The sequence below is a fragment of the Schistocerca piceifrons genome, chromosome 4, assembly GCF_021461385.2.
Source record: "Schistocerca piceifrons isolate TAMUIC-IGC-003096 chromosome 4, iqSchPice1.1, whole genome shotgun sequence".
Taxonomy (NCBI): Eukaryota; Metazoa; Arthropoda; class Insecta; order Orthoptera; family Acrididae; genus Schistocerca; species Schistocerca piceifrons.
In genome coordinates this window covers 542,238,753-542,264,405 of record NC_060141.1, presented here as the reverse complement: position 1 = coordinate 542,264,405, position 25,653 = coordinate 542,238,753, and the positions used below count along the sequence as shown (strand labels likewise).

At 44.7% G+C, this 25,653-nt stretch overlaps 1 protein-coding gene across 1 annotated transcript in view; it reads right to left on the bottom strand.

The window, feature by feature from the left end:
* Window positions 1-25,653, bottom strand: part of LOC124796422 (LIX1-like protein) — a 333,315-nt gene that overhangs the window by 100,608 nt on the left and 207,054 nt on the right. The gene's annotated exons all lie outside the window — the stretch shown is intronic.

Sequence of the window (25,653 nt, the reverse complement as noted above, 5' to 3'; positions counted from 1 at the left end):
ATTCACCTAGTCGGATGGGGGACACCGCCTACAAAACCACACCCAGGCTAGCCGGCACACCGCCTCTCCTCGTTAATCTGTCGGGTGGATGCGATCCAGGGCCGGTGCGCTGGTTAACATCGCAGCCCCGGGAATTTTATGAGACAGCCATTCACCGCCTTGTGTCATAATGGGACAAGTGTCTCAACAGCCAGGGTCAGTACTTCTAACATACAGGTGCTGGTTTCGGTAATTATGTCTCTGGCTCGTTTCTTTTTGAACGCCCCTTATATTGAACGACCTTCATCAAAGTCGGAAGCGTGATGGTACGCATTTCTCCTCCTTACACGAGGCATCACAACAACGTTTCACCAGGCAACGCCGTTCAGCTGCTGTTTGTGTTTGCCGGCCAGGGTGGCCGAGCGGTTCAAGGTGCTATAGTCTGGAACCGTACGACCGCTACGGTCGCAGGTTCGAATACTGCCTCGGGCATGGATGTGTGTGATGTCCTTAGGTTAGTTAGATTTAAGTAGTTATAAGTTGTAGGGGACTGATGACCTCAGAAGTTGAGTCCCATAGTGCTCAGAACCATTTGAACAATTTTTTTTCTTTGAACCTTCTCTGTCTGTAAGGATAACAAGTCCAGCAAGAGCTGTGAAAAAATAAACCACAGAATTAGATTCTGGTATACTTATCAATACCTTTTCGAATTAATCTCATCCTGGCATCTGGAAGGAATGAGGTTTGAACCCCCATCTGGCCATCCATTTCTACTGTTTATGTTTTTTCCTAAACTTAAAGGTAAATCATGGGATGCTTCCTCCGATTTTCATTCCCATTCTTGTCCATTCTCATCTTGTGCTCCACCTCCAATGATGTCGTCAATTGGGCGCTAAACCCTAAACTTGTTTCGTTGCTTACTCGCATGACTCCTTTCTCGACATCTAAATTCACATCGCACACGGTGAGAACAGTGTCACAACTCAAAAATGCAATATTAGTGAAATCTGTAAAATGCATACTAAAATAGTGTATCATTCCTTTAAATTTCATATGAGTATTTTTGGCAGTTAATTCAATTATATTCTACACAGAAGTGATACTGAATTGTGGTTCTTTTCTTGTCGAATGTGATGTATTGTCAGGTAATTACTAATCAGTACAGTTAATTGCGTTAGTTTTCTTGCTTTTGTAGAAACGTTCCTTGTTATGATCCTACATTAGTATTTTTGCCTCTTTTGCACACCAAACAACATATTTTTTTACTCACTGTAATGTTCTACGACATCTGAATCTCCATCAGGCAAAATTAGTACCAAGTCAGAACAAGAAATAAAAAAAAAAAAAGTTGAAATTGATTTAATAGAAAAATACAAAACGCAAAATTATAATTTACGAAAATTATGAAAATAAGGAACATCAAATTAGGTACAATGTAAGGATCACAGTTTACGAAAACATAAAATCATGAACGGGCTTTTATAATGCAGGAATATATTTCGTCGAGAAAATGGATTCTCTATAGAAGAAATTCCCACATTTTTCTTGTACGCTGCAACGCAATGCTTTGCAGAGACGTTAAATTGTTATCTCCTGGTACTGTTGTCGATGATCTGCACATATTCTTTTTGTCTGTACGTGGTTTTTACAAAAAGAATGCCTGGTTACTCTCTGCACTTTGAGTTCTCTTATGTGACATCTATGTCATTTATGCTCGCACTTGTGATTCCCGCACAGCTAGGGACAAACATTTTTTTTACTATCCTCATTTTATCCATTGTGGCATCTGTAGCCTTGATTATTACAACGTCTGTGTTTTTGATGTTTCTGTATCGTACACACACAGGTTTCGACGATTACAGCTGTTGTAAATATTACGAAATTTCGAAATACTTAAAACAGTTGTAATCGTTAAAACAGCGTCTGTTGCATCGGAGATACGTGTGTATCTGAAGAGCACTGTAATGTAAGATAGAGACACTGTATAAACACAGATATTGTAATAATTAATGATATTAGAAAGTACATTCAACTTATTTTGTAAATGAAAAGGGTAACAACTACGAATGTGTCGTTTTGTTGAACGACGCCACGCGGGATTAGCCGAGCGGTCTCAGGCGCCGCAGTCGTGGACTGTGAGGCTGGTCCCGGCGGAGGTTCGAATCCTCCCTCGGGCATGCGTGTGTGTGTTTGTCCTTAGGATAATTTGGGTTAAGTAGTGTGTATGCTTAGGGACTGGTGACCTTAGCAGTTAAGTCCCATAAGATTTCACACACATTTGAACATTTTTTTTCTTGAATGACCCGTGTACACCCGCCTGTAGCAACGCTACACTGTTATTTTTGGGCCAAATCGTAAGTAGCCTGGTACAAAACTGACAGCTGCCCTCCAGTGGACAAGTTTCGAGATAGAGATGTGACGTTTATCGCGCCCATCGGGGCACCCCACACGTATTTTTCAGTGACATAAACGAAAAATTCACGTCTGTCACTTTTCTTTCCGGGGTGCTGTACCATTCTGTGTTAAATAACTGCAAATAATGCCTCATGACTTTTTTTTTACCTATGATTTATTACCAGCAGCGTTGTCAAACAGTTCAGGTTCCCCTTGTCCTCTGTAGCTGAGTGGTCACCGCGGCTAACTGTTGTGCAGAAAATCCAGGTTTGGTTTTCGGTACTGCGAGGAATTTTTCCTTGGTGAAAGCTGGAAAAGTGTTCACTGAGCCTCGTGATGCCAATCGAGGAGCTAGTTTACCGACAAGTAGTGGCACCAGGTCTGATAAACCGATAATGAACCCTTCAACACCGGAGCCAGAGGCAGAGGCAGAGAATGACCCGCCAATTAAGTCTGTCCTGATCTGCCAGTCTGTGGCCAGTATGCGCGTATTGTATATCAGGATCTGCTCGTCAACTTACGCGCAACACGCTGTTGGTTAGTTGATTCGGGAAGAGGGGACCAAACAGCGAGGTCATCGGTCCCGTCGGATTAGGGAAGTATGGGGAAAGAAGTCGTCCGTGCCCTTGAAAAGAAACCATCCCGGCATTTGCCTGAAGCGATTTAGGGAAATCACCGAAAACCTAAATCAGGATGGCCGGACGTGGGTTTGATCCGTCGTCCTCCCGAATGCGAGTTCAGTGTGCTAATCACTGTGCCACCTGTACTTGCTTACACTGCTTTCAGGCTAAAGTTTCCGCCCCAACTGCCAATCGCCGGAAAGTCTTTGTGTACTTAGCAGCAGTAATAATTTAGTCGACTTTGGTATTATTAGAGATGGTGTAATAGTCAATCGCAGAAGTGTAGAATAAGGAACGTTTTAAGATTCACCTGAAACGATTCAAGAACTACGTAAAAATCCGTCTTTTCCAAAATGTGTGCAGTGCCTGAACAGTTTAACCACCTCTTTTGACGCGTCAGTCTGGAACCGCGCGACCGCTACGGTCGCAAGTTCGAATCCTGCCTCGGGCATGGATGTGTGTGATGTCCTTAGGTTGGTTAGGTTTAAGTAGTTCTAAGTTCTAGGGGACTGATGACCTCAGATGTTAAGTCCCATAGTGCTCAGAGCCATTTGAACCACCTCTTTTGAGATTTAAAACAACTGTAGGGATTGACTTCGTTGAGTAATAAACGAGGTGATGTTTTGTCCTGTTTCTGTACATGCAACACAGGTAATGTGCAAAAAGTGATTAAAAGCAAGGAGAAATCAAGTTTCTCGCAAAATGTAATGTTCAATGCGCTAATACGGATATTGTTTTCTGCAGAATGCACAAATGCAGAATACAATGAGGTAACAAAACTTCTGGGATAACGATACGCACATATATGGACGGGGGCAGTATCGTATACACAAGGTATAAATGGGCACTGCATTGGTGCAACTATCATTTGTACTGAGATGATTCATGTGAAAAGGTTTCCGACGTTATATGGTCATTAGACGGGAATTACAGACTTCGAACGTGGAATGGTAATTGGAGCTAGACGCATGGGACATTCCGTTTCGGAAATCATTAGAGAATTCAATATTACGCGATCCACAGTGTCAGAAGTGTGCCGAAAATACCAAACTTTAGGCATTATCTCTCACCTCGGACAACGCAGTGGCCGTCTGCCTTCACTTAACGAACGAGAGCAGCGGCGTTTGCATAGAGTTGTCAGTGTTAACATACAGGAAACACTACTTAAAATAACAGCAGTGTGGGACGTAAAATGACCGTATCCGTTAGGACAGCGCTGCGAAATTTGGCGTTAATGGGCTATGGCAGCAGACGACCCTCGCGAGTGCCTTTCCTAATAGCACAAGATCGCCTTCAGCGCCTCTCCTGAGCTCGTGACCCTAACGGTTGGACCCTCGACGGCTAAAAAACAGTGGCCTGGTCAGATGAGTCCCGATTTTAGATGGTAAGAACTGGTGGTAGGGTTCGAGTGTGGCGCAGACCCTGCGAAACCATTGACCCAAGTCGTCAGCAAGGCACTATTCATGCTCGTAGAGGTTTCATAATGATATGGGCTCTGTTTACTTGGAATGGACGGGCTCCTCTGATCCAACTAAACCAATAATTCACTGGAAATGGTTATGTTCGGCTACCTGGAGACCGTTTGCAGCCATTCAGGGACCTCATGTTCCCAAACAACGACGGAATTTTTTACGGATGACAAAGCGCAATGTCGACGGACGACAATTGTTCGCGATTGTTTTGAAGAGCATTCTGGACAATTCAAGCGATTGATTTGGCCATCTGTCGAATATTTATGGGACATAATCAAGAGGTCAGTTCGTGCACAACCCTGCACCGTCAATACTTTCGCAATTACGGACGGCTGTAGGAGCCGCATGGCTCAGTATTTCTGCAGGGGATTTGCGACGACTTGTTGAGTCCATACCACGTCGAGGTGCTGCACTACGCCTGCAAAAGGAGGTCCGACGCGATTTTGTCAACTCAGTGTAGGGCAACGTTCATTCGAATTCAGAAAGAGCCTGGAGACGTATTTTATACTCCCAATTTAATAGTTTGGTTTACTTCTCTAGATGCTATGTCCTCCAGACGTGTCTCGGATAATAAAACTGTTTCTGTCTCTTTGCTGCACAAAATAGGGTAAACCTTAAAACATAGTGCTCAAGGGCTGTTGTGTGTGTATATAATAATTAGTAATGAGGAATGATAATATAACACAAGAGACCACTAAAGAGCACATTTATTGGCGACAGACGTATTGTAACAGCTATTAGTATTAAATGATTACTGCTTTTTTCGTAAGACCTTCTCTCTTGAGCCTCTACTGTAGATCTCGAAACGTTAATACTTAATGGAAATGGAAATGAGCGTTTCACGTCATTGGCCGGGAGACCCGTTACGGGGCAGGTCCGGCCGCCTTGGTGCAGGTCATTACAATCGACGCCACATTGGGCGACCTGCGCACCGTATGGGGATGAAATGATGATGAAGACAACGCAACACCCAGTCCCTGAGCGGAGAAAATCTCCGACCCAGCCGGGAATCGAACCCGGGGCCATTAGGATGGCAGTCCGTCACGCTGACCATTCAGCTATCAGGGCAGACTCCTATTTAATAAGAGACTGTTACAGGCGTCAGCCGGCCGCGGTGGTCTAGCGGTTCTAGGCGCTCAGTCCGGAGCCGCGAGACTGCTACGGTCGCAGGTTCGAATCCTGCCTCGGGCATGGATGTGTGTGATGTCCTTAGGTCAGTTAGGTTTAAGTAGTTCTAAGTTCTAGGGGACTGATTACCATAGATGTTAAATCCCATAGTGCTCAAAGCCATTTTGAACCATTTGAACAGGCGTCACACTTGGAAATTCAACCCAATCATATCAAGACTTAAGTGATTTACTTAGGAAGGTGTCCATTACACAGGAACATTCATTTTTTCGTACTTTCGTGCATCCACAAAAGAACAGCTTTTAATGAAGTTCAGTTTAAGAGGAGCCTAAAAGTTTTATTGATTACACTTGTGGTTTCTTCCGTCTCTTCTTGGCAGAAAAATTTCATACAAGGTTAAAAACAAAGAAACTTTTCGCACTACTAATATTTATTTATTTCGAAACGTTTTTCGGCTTATTGGATCATCTTTAGAAAACAAGTGACTACCGTCCACAAGAGAAAGTAGAGTGTCGGAAAACAAACATTAGAAACGAAAATACTTTCAAGAGATTACAATGAAATGAATACCCCTAGCTGCATACAGGCGTTGTTATAGGTCAATGGGGACAGTTGAAAATGTGTGTGCCGACCGGGACTCGAACCCGGGAACTCCTGCTTACATGGCAGACGCTCTATCCATTTTTTTTTCCTTCGTTGTTGATCGCTGCGTTTGGTCGTTGCGGACGTCACATAATATCCGTTAAAGTTCGTTTGTTGCTCCTTCCACTCAGTTTTTATTATTACAGAGGCCAACCGGCTCTCTGGCCGAACACGCTGAGCTACCGTGCCGGCATCCATCTGAGCCACCGAGGACACAGAGGATAGTGCGACTGCAGGGACTTGATCTCTGGCACGCCTCCCGTGAGACCCACATTCCCAACTTAATGTCCACACACTACATTCGTATTGCCCCTGCCCCTGCCCAAGAGTTCGGCCACTGTTTGTGCACCCGCACAGAAGAAGATGGTCAAATGGCCGGTGAGCCATATATATATATATATATACAGATGGTATCTGTTCCTTCGGACATGTCCGGAAGAACAGATACTATCTTCATATATATACTTTCAAGAGAAGCAGAATCTTCCGTGGTGTCATTAGGTGATAAATGTCAAATCGAGCAGCCATCATTTATTTTATGCACCAATGACATTTAACTGCAGTATTGAATTACGATACACAATATGGATAGTAATAAACACAGTATTAATGTCTGAAAGCCTTATGAACATAATACTGAAGCTTGAAAGAAGAAACGGAGTAAGGCATATGACAAATCTTCTGTGTTACAAGTCTGTGGGATTGAACGTGATCATTGGGATTGAGGCCTGAGAGTGCGCGGTTGGTTGACTAGATGATGGGAAGCTTAAGAGTATGGATGTCCTCATCTGTAAATGGTCATTAAGAAACAGATGCGGGTTTTGAGCTGAAAGCTTAATTACCTCAGGTTCTTCTAATATTGTCCGCCTTTCGTGATCTCGCGTTAGCGTTCTCGCTTCCCGAGCACGGGGTCCGAGGTTCGATTCCCGGCGGAGTCAGAGATTTTCACCTGCCCCCTGATGACTGGCTGTTGTTGTATCGTCTTCATCATCATCATTCATCCCCATTACGGTCGGAGGAAGGCAACGGCAAACCACCTCCATTAGGACCATGCCTAGTACGCTCTGTCAGGAAGCATGGGACTTCATTTCCATTTCTTCTAATAGTCAAAGCTCATGGAGTGATCCTAATAGGCTTTTGGGAGATATCTTCATGGGCAGGTTCAAAAATCTGTTCATAGACAAAGAACTTCTCACTTTTAATATTAAATATTGGTTTAGATACCTCCCGCCATTCCAAAAAGTTTCGAGACTGCATTAATACAAATAGAGAAAGGCTAAGATGGTGGTTTTACACATCCTCTCCTAACTTGAGTACAACGCACAGAAAGATCACACAACCTAATAAAACCGTCAGGAAAGAACGGACGTGAACGCCATTTACGCCGTCAGAGCGTTGACCCGTCATGCAAATTTCTGCACTTTGTCGTTTTGTAGTAGGCTCGTATTGACAAACCGAAGTGTCATCACCATAATGAGTTTTCCAAAGAAAGAACTATTCGCGGTTTTCCTTCCAATCAAGTCGCGGAAGGAGTCTTCGCCGTTTTTGTTCGGGGGTCAACGTGTGCGGAACAAGCTTTGCACCCACTTCTCTCTTCTTCAAAACATTCCGAATATCATCTTGAGCACTTAATTTAGAGACGCTGCTCCGTTGCGATTAGCGAAACAACAACGTTAACATACTTCGGTTCCACATCCACTGCCTATCAGTAGATGAATAATTGGGGTGAAAGGAATGGAAATAAAACGTGATTGGAAAGAGACAGGAAGAAAATATTGACTTCGATCCTCACAGGGCATTGCGGCAATGGAATAGCGGGTGTTGAAAATTTATAGCCGACCGGGACTCGAATCTGAAAGCTCCGCTTTTTTAAAATGGTTCTCCCAACCGTCTCCGCCATACGGATACGCTTTCCGTCAGACCCAGGTTCCTAAATTCTCACTTGACGCACCGCAGCAACCCCCGTCGATTAACCCCCTACCCGCAGATATCTGATTCCCGTATGAGTTCCGACGTTGGATGTGCATCCGCACTGAAACAACTTCATCAAACAGCCGTCGCAACCGTAGAATTATAGAGATATCTATACTACTGAACAGCGCCTGCTCACAGCTGACTGGTGGAGAGCACATCTGTTGAAACTTCCTGGCAGATTAAAACTGTGTGCCCGACCGAGACTCGAACTCGGGACCTTTACCCTTCACGGGCAAGTGCTCTACCATCTGAGCTACCCAAGCACGACTCATGCCCCGTCCTCACAGCTTTACTTCTGACGGTACCTCGTCTCCTACCTTCCAAACTTACAGAAGCTCTCCTGCGAACCTAGCAGAACTAGCACTCCTGAAAAAAAAAGGATACTGCGCAGACATGGCTTAGCCACAGCCTGGGGGATGTTTCCAGAATGAGATTTTCACTCTGTAGCGGAGTGTGCGCTGATATGAAACTTCCTGGCAGATTAAAACTGTGTGCCGAACCGAGACCCGAACTCGGGACCTATGCCTTTCACGGGCAAGTGCTCTACCATCTGAGCTACCCAAGCACGACTCACGCCCCGTTTTCACAGTTTCGCAGGAGAGCTTCTGTAAAGTTTGGAAGGTAGGAGACGAGGTACTGGCAGAAGTAAAGCTGTGAGGTCGGGGCGTGAGTCGTGCTTGGGTAGCTCAGTTGGTAGAGCACTTGCCCACAAAAGGGAAAGGTCCCGAGTTCACAGCGGTGGCACTGTGGGTGAGTCGCATAAAGCACAGCATGGTAATTTGAGAACCCCAGTTCAATTACTGTACCTCTTTGCTAGCTCTGTGGTAACATGCTGAGCTGTGAAGAAGCGTCTGTTATGCCGGCACGGTAGCTCAGCGTGTTCGGTCAGAGGGTTAGCTGCCCTCTGTAATAAAAAAACTGAGTTAATGGATCAACGACGAACTGACACGGGTGTCTTGCGGCGTCCGCCCCGAGCAGATACAACGAACAAAATGAGGTTAATAAATAAATAAATAAAAAAGTTCGAGTCTCGGTCCAGTACACAGTTTTTACCTGCCAGGAAGGTTCACATCAGCGCACACTCCGCTGTAGAGTGAAAATCTCATTCTGGAAACACATCTGTTGTCTAAAGTTGTTAGTTCAGGCTGTCATCGCTGTTACTGCGCTGATGTTGCTTGTACATCAGGAATAAGATCAATGTAAGAACTTTTTGGGCACGCACGCACGGTGTACACAGGCGACGTACGTATGTTCTACGCAACAGGAAAAGTTCGCTAGAAGCACCATTGATTTCTTAAAATTGAAAAAAGAAAACAGGAAATAAACAGCGATATTAGTGCAGGAAAGACTAATATTCTACACCTTCTGTAGCACCAAGAATCGATCGATGTGTTAATAAAGCAGTTTTATTACTTCTGCTCCTTTAAGAAATGCTATAAGTGATTTAGCAGCTTCTATTTTCATCTTAGTCACAAACCTGATAGCGAAAAAGACTATTACAATACATACAACACTTTTACTACTCAGGATGCATTCATTATTGCTCTAAATACATTATGCCAGGCGTCACAGCGTTTAGTCGCGTTGTGCGACTTTTAAACAGAGGTGGGACCGAGTAGCTTAAGCAGAGAACGCACTTTAAATTTTTTCCCCTTCCAAGACCCGAGCACCTACACGTACTCTCCGAAGGCATCCAAGGCTGTGAGCACAGGTGGGGGCAGTCAGAAATACGGTCAGTACGTTTTACTCTGGCCGATGCCCGGAACTATAGACAGTCTTATGACCCCGTGATGACCAAAGTTAATTAATTTCCTACTCCACGGATATTTCGTGCTGTTCGGGCGCAACGACGTAATTAACAACGTTGATGGAACAATTATGTTAATTCGGGAAGTCTGCTATTGGATTGTTTTCCAGAGTTAAATGATGACGGACTTAAGACCAGTAATCTTTGGACATTAAAGCTGACGTATGAAGCGGAGCGCACTTCTCTAAATTACTCATTAAAGCACCCGCCAGATCCATCACAGCACATCACATCACATCGCATCGCATCCAGCAGTATTAGTTTAAAAAGTGGGCGCTCTCGCCGTGCATCGGCGTCCAGTTTTTCTTTGTTGGCCGCCTGTTCCAATTTGAATACGGGCCATTGATGTTATCTGGCACGCCAGCGAGTACACAGAGGTTACTGGCGCTGCCCGCCTTCCTCCCACGATCGCCCGCTCGGCTGCCGAGTGGGTAATTTTGGGAGCAGATATAATCGGAAACGTTTTAACGCGGCCGATCGTAAAATCTTCTGACTTATCGCCCTATCAGTGAGGATACTGGCGCGGACTTTATTTGCATTTATTTTAAGGCATTTTCGTTTCTAGACGTTTCGCTGCGAGAGCAAGTGAAAAATCAAATTCTTCAGCCGCGTAAGGCTTGGTCTTTAGTATCACCTATATTTTCGCCAGTTCGAGGAAAATAAATGTTGACATTAAAGAAGCCGTTTCACGTATTCTATGCATACCAACGAGTTTCAATTTTGTTTCCTGGGGCTTTGCATTTCGGAATTGAACTTTATAAGGAGACTGACTGACAAAACTGGCATTGCCCGAGATTCTTTTTGCCAATTTTCTATTAGAAAAGAAAAAAAAACCGTGTTTGCAGAAGCGTATCGAAAAAATATCATTTCCATGTCACAGCTACATCGTGCATCTACAACGCAATTTTGTAAACGTCTCTATAGCAACGCATCTCCATAGCTCTACAGACGGCTATTGTTTTCGTCTACAGCCGTTTCCGATTTGCTCTTAAAGCTGTCAAATCGCTAAGAGAGGTTGGGGATTTCCTTATCCCTTTTAGAACTGTTTTTTTCTGGAAGATGGAAACTTTTTTATGCTGTAATGCTCTTAGGTAATTTTCTAATGATTTTAGATGCAACATGCGTAAAAACACGTACCCATTTCCAAAATATACTTTTGTATACTTGGCTTCTTTTACGGACTAAAATAACTAATTTTGATATATTCACTGTCGTAATAAATAAACTGATTACTCAGTAATTATCACGCAAAATAACGATAGTGATATTCATTGATAAAATGGAATTTAACTAACCAACCACTTCCGTGTATTCTGGCGGTCACAAGCTGTTGCGTTCTGCTACATTGACTTGTGATATTTTTATAGTGAAGCCCACAGACGATAGAACTCGTACGTGATAGAAAGACTGAACATTTGCAAATGTGTACAAGTTTTTTCCTGTTGTGGAAAACATTTCTGTTACAAGTAAGAGGGAGTTAAGTTCAATATACGCAAATGTAGCCAGTGGATATGAAAGGGTTAAGTCGACTAAACTCTAGGACTGTCTTAGTAGTAAAGAATAAATGTATTACAACTTCATGCGTGAAGCGGCATCTCTCTTCAAATATGCATCGTACAATAATATAGTTATGTAGTTAAATTCAGCAGCATATGTCGATACTGTCTACAAAATACATTGCAGATAGTGTTAGCAACACAGAAGTAATAAATTTTGACGTCATGCCTGATGCGGCAGTTTTTCACGCAGTTAATTGTTTATGACGTCATATCTGCTGAACTCATACACACAGCGATTGTTGCATGACAGTAAAGGATATGTGTACCAAGTTTGGTTTAAATGGTCGAGTGGTGAAGGAAGAGATGTGGAACACACACACACACATTGTTATAATATGTACGGAGTTTATTAATTTCACTGTGATTTGCGTATGAGCTTGTTACATGGCAATATGACGAATTTCAGATCCGCCACCGCCGTTGTGTCCTGATCACAGGGTCCAGAAGCTGCGATTTTCAGTCAGAATATGGTTCAAATGGCTCTGAGCACTATGGGACTTAACATCTGAGGTCATCAGTCGCCTATAACTTAGAACTACTTAAACCTAACTAACCTAAGGACATCTCACACATCCATGCCCGAGGCAGGTTTCGAACCTGCGACCGTAGCGGTCGCGCGGTTCCAGACTGAAGCGCCTAGAACCGCTCGGCCACACCGGCCGGCCCGTCAGAATAGGTGGGCAGGTTAACCCCAGTGTCCCAGCGTCATACAGATGAGAGAGGTTGCATGACGTGTCTAAGCTTCAACGGCTGCCTCGTTATGTCTTCGCGCTTTGTCTGCACTAAGTATGACACTGACCTAATCTTACAGAAACTTGCGCATTTTTTTCCCAATATTACACCTATATGTTTGTATTCTCAGGTTATCTTATGGGTTTCAAAACTAATCTACTTATTTAAGCAACATTCAGTATTTGATTACAGCTGTCTTCTCATCTAAGCTTCCAATCATCAAGTTATTTGCAGAAGAACATACTGCCCAGTTTCTAGTTACTAATGTATAATATTAAACTAAATTACAATAACATAGTATGTTGCAATACAACAGACAGAACATTTCACTGACCTCACAGTGTTTCTATGCCACTTGTTAAATTATATTCACTCATTTGTACGCCGTCGCTATCACTTACATGTCACATCACGACAATTAAACCCTCCCCATCGACACTACTGACCTGTATTTACACCTTCTCCAATTGGTCTTTAGTCCATCACACGCAGAACATTTTTCTTTTTTAAAAAAAGGAATGGTGATATCAGCCACCACTGTTTCCACCTAGTTTCATAGTTTCATCGAACTACTCCACTTAGGCGGTTTCAGTCTTCCAACCCCCTCATACTTTATACACTCTCATTTTTATTCTTACTTTATCCCACAACTACGCACGGTCGGCATGGTAATAATAATAATGGCGTGTGACGAGGGCCTCCCGTCGGGTAGACCGCTCGCCTGGTGCAAGTCTTTCAATTTGACGCTACTTCGGAGACTTGCGCGGCGAGGCATGGTCATATATTGGAATTCTTATGGTTAATTTATGGGTGAGTGTATGACCTTCCTGTCGTACCCTGTATTCAGCGCAGTGTTATCATGTGAAAGTGTGTGAACGTGTTGTGTTTGCGAATTGTGTAACTGAGGCAAGACTTGTGGAACAGCCCAATACTCACCTAGTAGGAGGTTGGAAATCGCCTGAAAACCATATTCAGGTTGATCGGATCACCGGCACTTGGTCTGGTCGTTCATGCACTGAGCGGATTCGGTTCGGCAACAAGTTTTTCGTTTAAGGGCATTTGCATAACTGACGGGTGGCTTTGGAATTCGAGCTCACCCTGCAGTTCCCAGCCTATAGAACTCCCTCCGTGTTGTTTTGGACCTCACAGAGTGCGACATTCAGTTCTGCATTGAATTTTGCAGTTATCGCCGTCTTGTTTTTCGTCACAATCCTATTCAATACCGTCCGTAACCATCAGTCAACAGACACATTCGTTCTTGTTGTTATTTAGTGGATAATATTTTCCAGCTTTCCCTGAACGCGCTAGAAATCTTGGAGACGGTGCCTCTTGAAACAGCGAACACTTCGGCTGCCTTAGGTGCGGAAGTACCCATCAACAAGCACCAACAGTTCGCCCACGTTCGAATCACTTAGCGCCGACATAATGCACTCAAAACTATATAGAATACTGTTCTGCCCACGACAGACAGTTGCAAAGTATTGGGGACACTGCACAGATGCCGTCCGTGGTCAAATACAACAGCACAACCTGCTGGTTCGGCTAGCTAGCGTCTGCATTTATGTTAAAGCATGCATTTTAACGGTATTTCCATGTTTTGTCCAGTTCCTGTAGCCTCAAACAAGCGGAACTAAACATCCAGTCATGGCAATATACATATGCTTACACAAAGCGCTGGTGAATATTACAAAATTTGCGTCTTACTGTTTGTCATTGTAATACAATAGTTTTGTTGTATAACATATATAACAAAATTAGATCTATGAATGCACGGTCTCGCGGTCATATGAATTAATAAAATCGTCTCGAGCTTCCAGGCACGGCAGGTGGTTACAACCCGCCGAGCTTTCGACCGAGCTCTCCTCGGCCCTTGTCAAGTGGTAGACGACTGCCGTATCGCCGTGGCCTTGCCTTTATATAGCAGTGTTGCTGGCTGTGACGTCACTGGTGTTCTCTTCCTCGCTAGCTGTGATAATGCTTTAGCCCCACGTCTGCCGCACGCGCTTTGAACTCGCGATGGCCGGGTCCCATGCTGTGCTGAATTACAAGCCTACGTATATGTTGAAGGTGTTTCAAGATATTTTTATTCCTACCTCTTCTTTTATGTTGCTATCCCAAAATCCCTTCGTTCTCATAATGACAGGTTTTTCGTCGAATAGAATTCGGTGTCGATTTTCTAAAGCGTGTTATGCCACGGCTGGTTTTTCAGGGTAGAGTAGGAGTAAGCAATTCTCGTGTTCCGACCGGCGTTGCTCCACAGTGCGAAAAGTTTGGCCGACGGAGTGCACCACACTTACATTTTGTACACTCCAGGCGTTCTAAGCCTTAGATCGTCCTTCAAAGGCGTCGTGAAGTGTCGTATTTTGTTCTGAGGGTTTGAATACTGATGAGACGCTGTGTATCTTCGGGTGCCTACACTGTGCTACAAAAAGGCAAAATGGAGGATCCTTGTTCTCTTTTCCTGGGTGTCTCTAGGGAAATATCCTATGATATTTGGTAGTGATTGTAGCCCTTCGGAGGTGGCTTAGTTCTAAAGGCAGATTTTCAGCGTCTGAGACGACTCTATCACTGTGGACGAGGGTGTTTAGAACGCCACGTTTTGTGTTTCTGAACACCCTCTTTCACCGTGCTAAAGTCGTCTCAGACGCTGAAAATCTGCCGTTAGAACTAAGCCACCCCCGAAGAGTCTTGCGGGAAAAGGGCTACAGTCACCGCCAGGTGACGCAGGAAAAACAACACAGAAGAAGAGAACAAGAAACTTGCGTTTTTGCCTTTCTGTGGAACAATGTTGGGAAAGACCAGCCGGCACCTGATGAGAGACAACGTCTCATCAGTGTTCAGGCCCCAGAAAAAATACGAGACCTCAAGAGGCTTTTGAAGTACGACCTTGGGCTTAGAACGCCTGGAGTGCACAAAATAAAATGTCAGTCTGGCTGCTACTAACTCGACCAAACATTTCGCACGGAAGGAACACGGGAGGCGCTTTCGCCTACGCTATCCTGAAAAATCAGCCGTGGCAGAATACGCTTTAGAAAATCGACACCGTATTCCATCCGACGACACATACCTCATTACGAGGACGAAGGGATTTTGGAATAGCTCCATAAAAAAAGAGAGGTAAAAATAAAAATATCTGAGAACACCATCAGCAAGGCGTTGGATTGCAGCTCAGCTCAGCCTAGAATCTGGCCACCGCGAGGCAGCAGCGGGCGCGACGGACGCGGAACGAAAACATCGTCATAACTGGGGAAGAAGAGGACACCAGTGACGTCACAGCCAGCAGCGCGGGTGTACAACGGCCAGGTCACGGCGACACGGCAGACGTCTACCACTTGACAATGGCCGAGGAGCGCTCGGCCGAAAGCTCATGGGACTGTAACCACGTCCGCAGCTCGTGGTCGTGCGGTAGCGTTCTCGCTTCCCACGCCCGGGTTCCCGGGTTCGATTCCCGGCGGGGTCTGGGATTGGCTCTGCCTCGTGATGACTGGGTGTTGTGTGATGTCCTTAGGTTAGTTTGGTTTAAGTAGTTCTAAGTTCTAGGGGACTGATGACCATAGATGTTAAGTCCCATAGTGCTCAGAGCCATTTGACTGTAACCACCTGACGTGGCTGGAAGACCGAGAAGATTTTATTAAAATTAGATCTATTCACATGTAACACAGAAGCGAAGTGTTGAAGTATTTAAAATAAAGGGACAATCAGAAAAAGTTCAGTCCAGTCTAAAAAATGTTTAATACATGTATGAGATAGTGTAGCATCTTAATCGAGAGTCTGAAGAAGTGCGGGGGTAGTTAGAGCAGTAGGCAGGCTGCCCTGGTCTGGCCACGGCCGGAGGCTCTGGCGGTAATGAGAGGCCGCGCTCCGTGGCCCGCTTCGAGTCCGCATACACAACCACACGCACGCTATTATCGATTTCGTTATCCGGCCGGGCCGTCTATGCTCCCGCGGGTGCCCACTCTGGGAGCGCTACAACGACCCGGTCTGATGAGATGGGTCGCGGGGATCAGTAATTGCTCGCGCCTCCGTCGCCTTGGCTCGACCTGGTATCGTCCAGATCTCCCAGTAGTCGCTGGAGCAGCAGCTTCCAGCTCCAGCATTCTTAGCCAAGATTGTCACAGCAACCCCTTGCCTCTTTTTTTCATCTCCCGCGTTCGTAACGTCTGAATAAATGTATCGACCACAAACAGGGCTTACAATAAGGGGAACGAACGAGCATAAAGTAAAGGAGAGGATCATCATGGGAATTGCTGTATCCAAAAGGTGGCAGCCGCTGGCTTCTGTAGTCCAAGAATGATATTCTCATACCTATGTCCTCCTAGATAGATGCGGACGGAAGGGAGGATCGGTCATGTGGATCAATTTTCCCCCCCCCCTCCCCCCTCAAAGAAAATTCTGAGAGTAAAGTAGGATGAGAAATAGTCTCTAAAATGAAAAATAAGTATAGAAATTACGGGATACATTTAACTCTGTATACTTCTCACAAGGGAACCTCCCCATCGCACCCCCCTCAGATTTAGTTATAACTTGGGTCAGTGGATAGGCCTTGAAAAACTGAACACAGATCTGTCGAGAAAACAGGAAGAAGTTGTGTGGAACTATGAAAAAAATAAGCAAAATATACAAACTGAGTAGTCCATGCGCAAGATAGGCAACATCAAGGAAACTGCGAGCGCAGGAATGCCGTGGTCCAGTGGTTAGCGTGAGCAGCTGTGGAACGAGAGGTCCTGGGTTCAAGTCTTCCCTTGAGTGAAGAGTTTAATTTTGTATTTTCAGACAATTATTATCTGTCACCAGTGTCGTATAGAATATATCAGACGTGTTTTCCTGTGGAGGAATCGGTTGACCTATGACCTTGCGACCAAATGTTTTCGGTTCCCATAGGAGAGCACGTCCTTTCGTCTACTAATCGCAACGTTTTGCGGTGCGGTCGCAAAACACAGACACTAAACGTATTACAGTGAACAGAGACGTCAATGAACGAATGCACAGATCATAACTTTGCGAAAATAAAGAAAAGAAATTTTTCACTCGAGGGGAGATTTGAACTCAGGACCTCTCGTTTCTCAGCTGCTCACCCTGACCACGGGACCACGGAGCTCCTGTGCCTACAGTAGCCTTGATGTCGCCTATCTTGCACATGGACTACTCACTTTGTATATTTTCCTTGTTTTTTTCATAGTTCCACACAACTTCTTCCAGTTCTCTCGATTGATTTGTGTTCAGTTTTTCAAGGCCTATCCACTGTGCCAACTTATAACTAAATCTGAGGGGGGAGCGATGGGGAGGTTCCCTTGTCAGCAAACAAAATGAGACGCTGCCCAAGTCGATGGGATTTCGACCTGACCGATAACATTCCAGCCACGCAAAGGCGAACATCACTGGTTGACGTCCCTGCCCTTCAACAACAAATCCAACACAATTCGTGAGTCCGCAGGTAGAACCGGCAAAACACAGGATGTTGGGTAAAGCAAGACAGAAAGGTGCAGAACGCCAGTAAGGAAAAAAAGGAGTACTTTAATTTTATGCTGCCTAAATTGTGACATTGACAAACTTATGAGAGTTCTTTGCTACTAAGGTTTTTCAATCAATTGTATGGCATGTGTACCTCTTACGTTTTCGAAAGAATGCCTTTCAAATGCTATATTTTTTCATTGAAGTTTCTTGGTCTTTATGCTACAGTGATGTACTAAGCACTCATGTAAGCGAATTCTTATTCTTTTTTTCGGTCTGAGCTACTGAAGACCACACGAAATAACTTATGTCTTATTTTTTCCCCCTTTCTTTCTTTCTTTCTTTCTAGTAGTCTATCATTCTTCGCCTATAAAATAAAGTAGTTTGTTTTATGGAACCTTATGCATCCTGCGAAAAAACTGTGCTTGTAGTATGAGCGCCATAGGAAAAATTCAAAAAATTGCAAGAAAAGGCTCATTTATTAAGTTAAATTTTGTTATAAGATTCTACAACGTAGAAACCTACAAGACTATTCCCAAATTTTGCTATCTTTTTTAGGACCATTCTACGCTCGACATTGTCTTTAAAGTTCTAATCAAGTCTTTTTTCTCAAGTGTTTCTTTTTTGTTTTCTCCTAGGTGCTAACTCTTTATGAGTTTTTTCGACAACTGGTGCGTCATACTCTTCGTACTGAAAGAAACGAACATCGAAATGCTGATATCGCGATGTGGAGAGCTCGTTTCAGATGGACCACTCTCGTGGCATTGCAAGCAGCTGTTTAAGGTAGCATTCCGTCACACTATTTCACCGTTCTCGTTGCAACCCACGCGTGATAGTAAATCAGATGTCTCCCAAGTATAACACAAAAATGAGCCGTTTGTGACAAGTTTGGATCAAAGTAACTATTTCCTTCAACACCTTATGCATCCGCTTGGCTCCTGTAAACCGTATGATAATGTGCGTTATGATGGGATCTCCGCATGGATGCGATAAACACAGCAGAAGGTAAGGAGTCGTTACCGACCACATCCTAATCATAACGCCTGGTGTCCATGATTAATCGACTGACACGCGTCGACGCTGGGTTTCTGTATTCTTCATTGCTAACCTGACCCGTTGTCTGCATCAAGACTGATCAAAGATTCACTATCCCTGTCTCCAGTTACAGTGTTCCTAGCTCCATCTGAGACATATCACATGATACCAAAAATGTTCAAATGTATGTGAATTCCTAAGGGACCAAACTGCTATGGTCATCAAAAAGTTCAAATGTGTGAAATACTGAAAAAAAATGGCTCTGAGCACTATGGGACTTAACATCTGAGGTCATCACTCCCCTAGAACTTAGAATTACTTAAACCTAACTAACCAAAGGACATCATACACATGCACGCCCGAGGCAGGATTCGAACCTGCGACCGTAGCGGTCGCGCGGTTCCAGACTGAAGCGCCTAGAATCACTCGGCCACACCGGCCGGCTGAATTCCTGAGGGACCAAACTGCTGAGGTCATCGGTCCCTAGTCTTACGCACTACTTAAACTAACTTATACTAAGAACGACACACACACACACACACACACACACACACACACACACACACACACACACACACACACATGACTGGGGGAGGACTCGAAACTGCGGCGGGAGGGCATGATATCAAGAAGTCATGGAGAAGTCCTGAATTGATGCTGGAGTCCTGAGTATGGCGACAGGTGATTGGTAGATAACGGAAAATTCAAGGCAGACATCATTATCTCCAAGATGTCTGTGGACATTACATCTGCATGTGAAATGCATTCAGGCCAGCATGTCTTATGTAAAGTGCTATTCCACGTCCATACCATCCAGATCCGTGGGTGGCCGCAGTACATCCCATTAAAATGTTCCTAATGCTGATAATTATAAGAAACCTAAGAGATCTTCCTGTCTTGCCCTGTTGCACGGAACTAGTACGCAAATATAAGGTGTTTCAAAGAGATTCGTTCGATTTCACGAAACTGTATCTTCAATGTGAATAAGGCCAGAAACTCGGGATGATTTGTAACTTTGAAACTACAAGTTTGCCTTGGCACCAGCTGTAGGACGACGGTTCGTGTGGGTTTCGGTAGAAATCTACCAAGTGCATCTAGCTGATTCGTTTGCTTGCCCGGTTGGATGATATGGGGAAGGGGACCAAACAGCGAAATTTTCGGTCCCATTGGATTAGTGAAGGATGGGGAAGGAAGTCGGCCGTGCCCTTTCAAAGGAGCCATCCGAACATTTGCCTGAATCGATTTAGGGAAATCACGGAAAACCTAAGCCAGGGTGGCCGGACATGGGTTTGAACCGTCGTCTTCGCGAATGCGAGTTCAATGTGCTAACCACTGCGTCACTCGCTCGGTATGCTTGCTCGATCATTACCGAATGCATGGCGAGTGTAGATGGCGATACGACTGACACGAACAACAAGTATATTGCTTACTCCTTTGCAACAGGTGCGAATCAGTTACAGCTAGATGGCGTGATTTCCGTCGAAAGTACGGGACTGCACTTCCTGCAGTTCAAAGCATTAGTCGATGGCACATGCAGTTTCAGTACACTAGTTGTTTTATGTTCGGCAGTGCTGGCCACGGCGTGTCAAACCGCACGCGAGCCCGATGTGCGGGCCGCGTGCGAGCAGAGACTCGGTCTACCTCGGCTTTCCTCGGTAGTTCTCGGAAGTACCCAGTCCAGCGCAACATTTCTTTTAGTATTGCGGTGCGGCATTTTTCGGACGGCGCAACTCTTTTCACTTAGGCATAATCGTAATGTCGCTGCTGTGTCCGCTTCTGCTATTCGTTCTTGGTACGAAGGATGTTCACAGGTCCAGTGGCCGTATCTACAAAAAGAGGCATTCTAGCGATCTATCGTCACAAGCAGCTAATAATTAATGCGAATGAGAGAAGAGAGGGATGAGAATTCTCAGTATCCATTAGACAGTCGCATAATCGACGCGTACCTCAAATTTTCTATGAAATGACATTGCAACACCATGCAGAAAGAATTTGAAAATTTAGATGACAATAAAACGGCAAAAAATTACAACTATCTACAGATGAGATTCATTGTTCTACACATCAAGAAACACTTTGTGCTAAGCTTGCAAAAATGCACTATCATTTATAACAGTTTTCGATGGATTTCAACGAAGAGTCAAGAGACATCCTGGAACGATTTTTCGATTTAAAATCCGCTATTGCTGAATTTATGAAGAAAAGAAGTTTGCAGAAACGAAAATTAGAACGTCCAGAATTGATTGCACACTGCCTACAGTAAGACGTTGCAACGTGAGAAAGAACTTATTTTTGATTTGTAAGGAAGAAAGGATGATTCGGCTGAATGTTCCATCGACATCGAGGTTATCAAAGGTGAAGCACTAGGTCGGATTACGTCAAGAATGGGGAAAGAAATCGGCCGAGCCCATTCAAAGGAGACGTCCCGGCATTTTCCTGGAGAGATTTGGGGAAATGACGGATAACCTAAATCTGGATGGCCGGTCGCGGGTTAGAACCATCTTCCTCCCAAATGCGAGTCCTTTGTGCTAACCACCGCGCCACCTCGCTCGGCATTGTTTCTGATTTGATGGGGCTGCATTTGAAAATAAAATCGCATTGTAGAAGCGACAAATTCCGACAAAAGAACTACCGCAGTCTATTTCCCTAAGCTCAGTAACGTTAAGGAGAACGATATGTTGAAGAATTTATTGTGGCCTTGAAAGAATTACAACGGTAGTTTTCTAAACATTTTGATGGCACTGCCAGTTTGTTTTCAAGCGTTTGCCGTTTCAGCTGGAAGCGCCCCTGTGCATGTGCAGATGGAACTGATCGGTTTCCAATGTAATTCCCGTTCTAAAGACAAATTCTTTTACGTTAAAATTCCCTAGAACATCTGCATAGTTATCCTAAGGGAGAGTTTCCAAATTCAAATGGCTCTGAGCACTATGGGACTTAACAGCTATGGTCATCAGTCCCCTAGAACTACTTAAACCTAACTAACCTAAGGACATCACACAACACCCAGTCATCACGAGGCAGAGAAAATCCCTGACCCCGCCGGGAATCGAACCCGGGAACCCGGGCGTGGGAAGCGAGAACGCTACCGCACGACCACGAGCTGCGAGAGTTTCCACGTCTCCATAATGACGTTGTAAAAGTGCTATAATATTTCGATCAACTTATGTATGTGAAAGGCGTTATTCAGTTTTATAAGTCACGATTAAATCGCAACCTGAGTGCGAAAATCTGTGAAACTGTCTGTGTCTGTCCGTATGCCGGCAGTCTCTGCGAGACAAAAATTACATTATGTCTTCAGCGCGCCAAAAATAGTTAAATAATACTGAAAATTTGTAGAAGTATGAAATATGAACTCGAGTCTATGTAATGTGTCTACATTGCTTTCTACATACGGCACGTTTACATTTTCCTCCTCTTCCCCCTCTTCAAGGTTAGAGAATTTGGCGTAGCGGTGGGAGAATTGTGCTGGAAGTCTAAGATCTACGGCACACAAGCCAGGGCACAGCTCGCGAGCTGAGTTCTTGACCGCCCCTGATGTAAGGAGAAATTCACAGGTCGGCTCCCACCCCCTGACCCTCCTCCCCTACGACCTCCGCCCCTACCACCTGCCCCCTTGCCCCCTCCCCCCCCCCCCCTTCCAGTGCTTGCTCAAGGCGTACAGCTCACTGGACAGAGTTTTGCACCTACTCTCCAGAAGCCTGCTTGTTGTGCTAGCTGCCGGCCGCTGTGGGCGAGCGGAACCGAGCTGCTGCTACGGTCGCAGGTTCGAATCCTGCCTCGGGCATGGATATGTGTGATGTCCTTAGGTTTAAGTAGTTCTAAGTCTAGGGGACTGATGACCTCAGATGTTAAGTACCATAGTGCTTAGAGCCATTTGAACCATTTTTGTGCCAGCAGAGATTTAGCCACTTATCATCTGCTGGCGTGTTGTGCTCCAACCTTTGTTATCAAAATCATACAGGGTGTAATTCCTACAAGCATTTCATGATAGTGTCCACCTTTGTAGATCAGGGGTGCCGGCACGGTAGCTCGGAGTCTTTGGTCAGGTGTTGGTCACCCTCTGAGTGAAGTTTTCAATAATGAATTTTAAGAGGTGTGGTGCGACATCCGCACAGTCCTAGTGACGAAAATCGACAAAGAAGCGGGTAGGTAGAATAAAAAGAAGTCCGAGCAGTAGGTAGAGTTAAACAAAATAGTGGTTAGCGTTTCTGGATCCTATGCGGATGACCCTGATACGATTCCCGGAACAAAATGGTTCAAATGGCTCTGAGCACTATGGGACTTAACATCTTAGGTCATCAGTCCCCTAGAACTTAGAACTACTTAAACCTAACTAACCTAAGGACATCACACAACACCCAGCCATCACGAGGTAGAGAAAATCCCTGACCCCGCCGGGAATCGAACCCGGGAACCCGGGCGTGGATTCCCGGAACAGCCAGGGACTTTTCTTCCTGGGGGGTGGGGGGGGGGGGAGGAGAGGGGAGGGGGGGAGGAATGGAACGAGGTACACCCAGCCGCCGCGCGGGATTAGCCGTGCGGTCTCAGGCGCTGCAGTCATGGACTGTGCGGCTGGTCCCGGCGGAGGTTCGAATCCTCCCTCGGGCATGGGTGTGTGTGTTTGTCCTTAGGATAATTTAGGTTAAGTAGTGTGTAAGCTTAGAGACTGATGACCTTAGCAGTTAAGTCTCATAAGATTTCACACACATTTGAACATTTTTACACTCAGCCTCGTGATGTTAATTTAGGAGCCATTACTTAAAACTTCCGGCTATTAGGCCATGGTCGACTTATAAAACTTTCTCCTAACGTTTCCTCTCTGATTGCCGGAGACATCTTCAGAGGTGAAATGGCAAGCTTAAGATATCTCCCGTAGTATCGAAGAGGAAACGGTAGGAGAAAGTTTTATAAATCGACGAAGGCCTAATAGTCCTGAAATCTTACGTCATGTCAGTACCAGCGGTGAAAGCTTACATTGTATAATCAGTTTAGTAAATAGTTGAGTGAGAAATGGCGGCGCCATTGTCAAGGAAGGCCGCAATGGCCGGGAGAGCGGGTGCTGACCCCGCATCTTCGTTACCGCGATTTGAAACGCCATCCTCCATGACACGAGACCAGTGTCTTAAACAGGCGCCATCTCACTCGGTGTTACCATGGAACTGTTATGAATGTGACTCCTTAAGGGAAGAGCTGAAAGTAGGTGTACCTTATTATGACCGCAGGTTCCTGACGCCAGAGTCACTTATAAAACGAAAAGCCAGGACGAAACCTAATCCGATATGGTAAGGTCAACGTCTCCCTAACGGTGACAACTGTATGTGAAATTAGAGTGCGTCTAACCTTCAGTGACCTATGAGTATGAGTTAGAAGTTAGAAGTTATTATCAAAACACACCATTTGAAAACTGATCGGCACGCCGAAGATTACAAACTGACATCCTTTGCACTTCAGCTCTGGCTTTCAGCTTCTCAACACGGGTCGGATGGAGCTCAGCTCATAGAAAACGTGTGAAGCGTTAACGAAACAGCGCCCATTGTGAGTGTATCTTTACGAACGCCTTCAGAAAATAAACTGCAACGATTAAGGGGGCGTCGCCACTAGCCGTCAGAAAAAGAGTGGCACCAGAGATAAGAAGAGAAAATAAGAATCAGACTCTTGACATCGCAAGTTGGGAGGTGGAAGTTATCAACCAGGATGGGGGTAGAGAATGGCCACGAGCAAGCCACATGCGCAACAGCTTAGCGAATCAGATTTTGGCGTAGCTTCAACTTTTAATGAAAGGTACATTGAACGAGCGGCTCTGTGTTGGCTGCGACATACAATAAAAGTTTCGTAATAGGATCAATTAGAATTCTTTGGTTATGAAGGACTTCGTTGTCAAGTCAGATATCGCACTGACAGTAACTTCAGACGTTCTATGGGCAACAAAATGATGGACTTATTCGAATGGGGCTATCGTGCTACGGTATTATGTATGTGTGTATGTGCTAGTTTATTACAGCTATCGCCGTTTCTCCCTCCTTGTACATCCAGTCTCCATATTGCAGATTTATAATTTGCATAGCTTCACCTAGATCTTATTTTCATGATCTTGCTGGTCTATCTTTCTTTCTTCTTCCACTGCCATATCCGTTTCGGCCATCTTGTACCATCCATTCTTCCAAGATACCAATTGTGTCTATAACAGTCTTTCCAGCATCCATTTTCCTCCGTAATTTCCTTATGTGGTCCAACTTTGATATTCCACTAGTTCCCCTCCAGGAGTCCATTCCCACAGAAAGAAGCCTTCGTGTATATCTCTTATTAATTATTATGATTTCTGATCAATAAGTTGCAATACTTTCTACAACTGTATGTTGTTTTTCTTTTTTAGTCGCGATTGTTAGTTTTTGATTCCATGAGGCAGAAATTAAGTGTTGGATTGCCTTCTTCATTGCTCAACTTTATTTTTTATTTCTTCTCTGCTCTTTCCGCTACAAAAAGGCTTTCAAAAAGACGAATTACATATTTTTTGGCACATACGCTAAGGTGACAAGAGTCATTGGATAGCGATATGCACAGATATACAGGTGGCGGTAGTATCGAGTATACAAGGTATAAAACGACACTTCATTGGCGAAGCTATCATTTTCACTCAGGTGATTCATGTGAAACGGTTTCCGAACTGATTATGGCCACACGATTGGAATTAAAAGTCTTTGAACGCGGAATGGTAGTTGGAGCTACAGGTATGGGACATTCTAATTCGGAAACTGTTAGGGAATACAGTATTCCGAGATCCACAGTGTCGAGAGTGTTCCCAGAATACCAAATCTGAGTTATTACCTTTCACCATGGACAACGCAGTGGCCGACGGCATT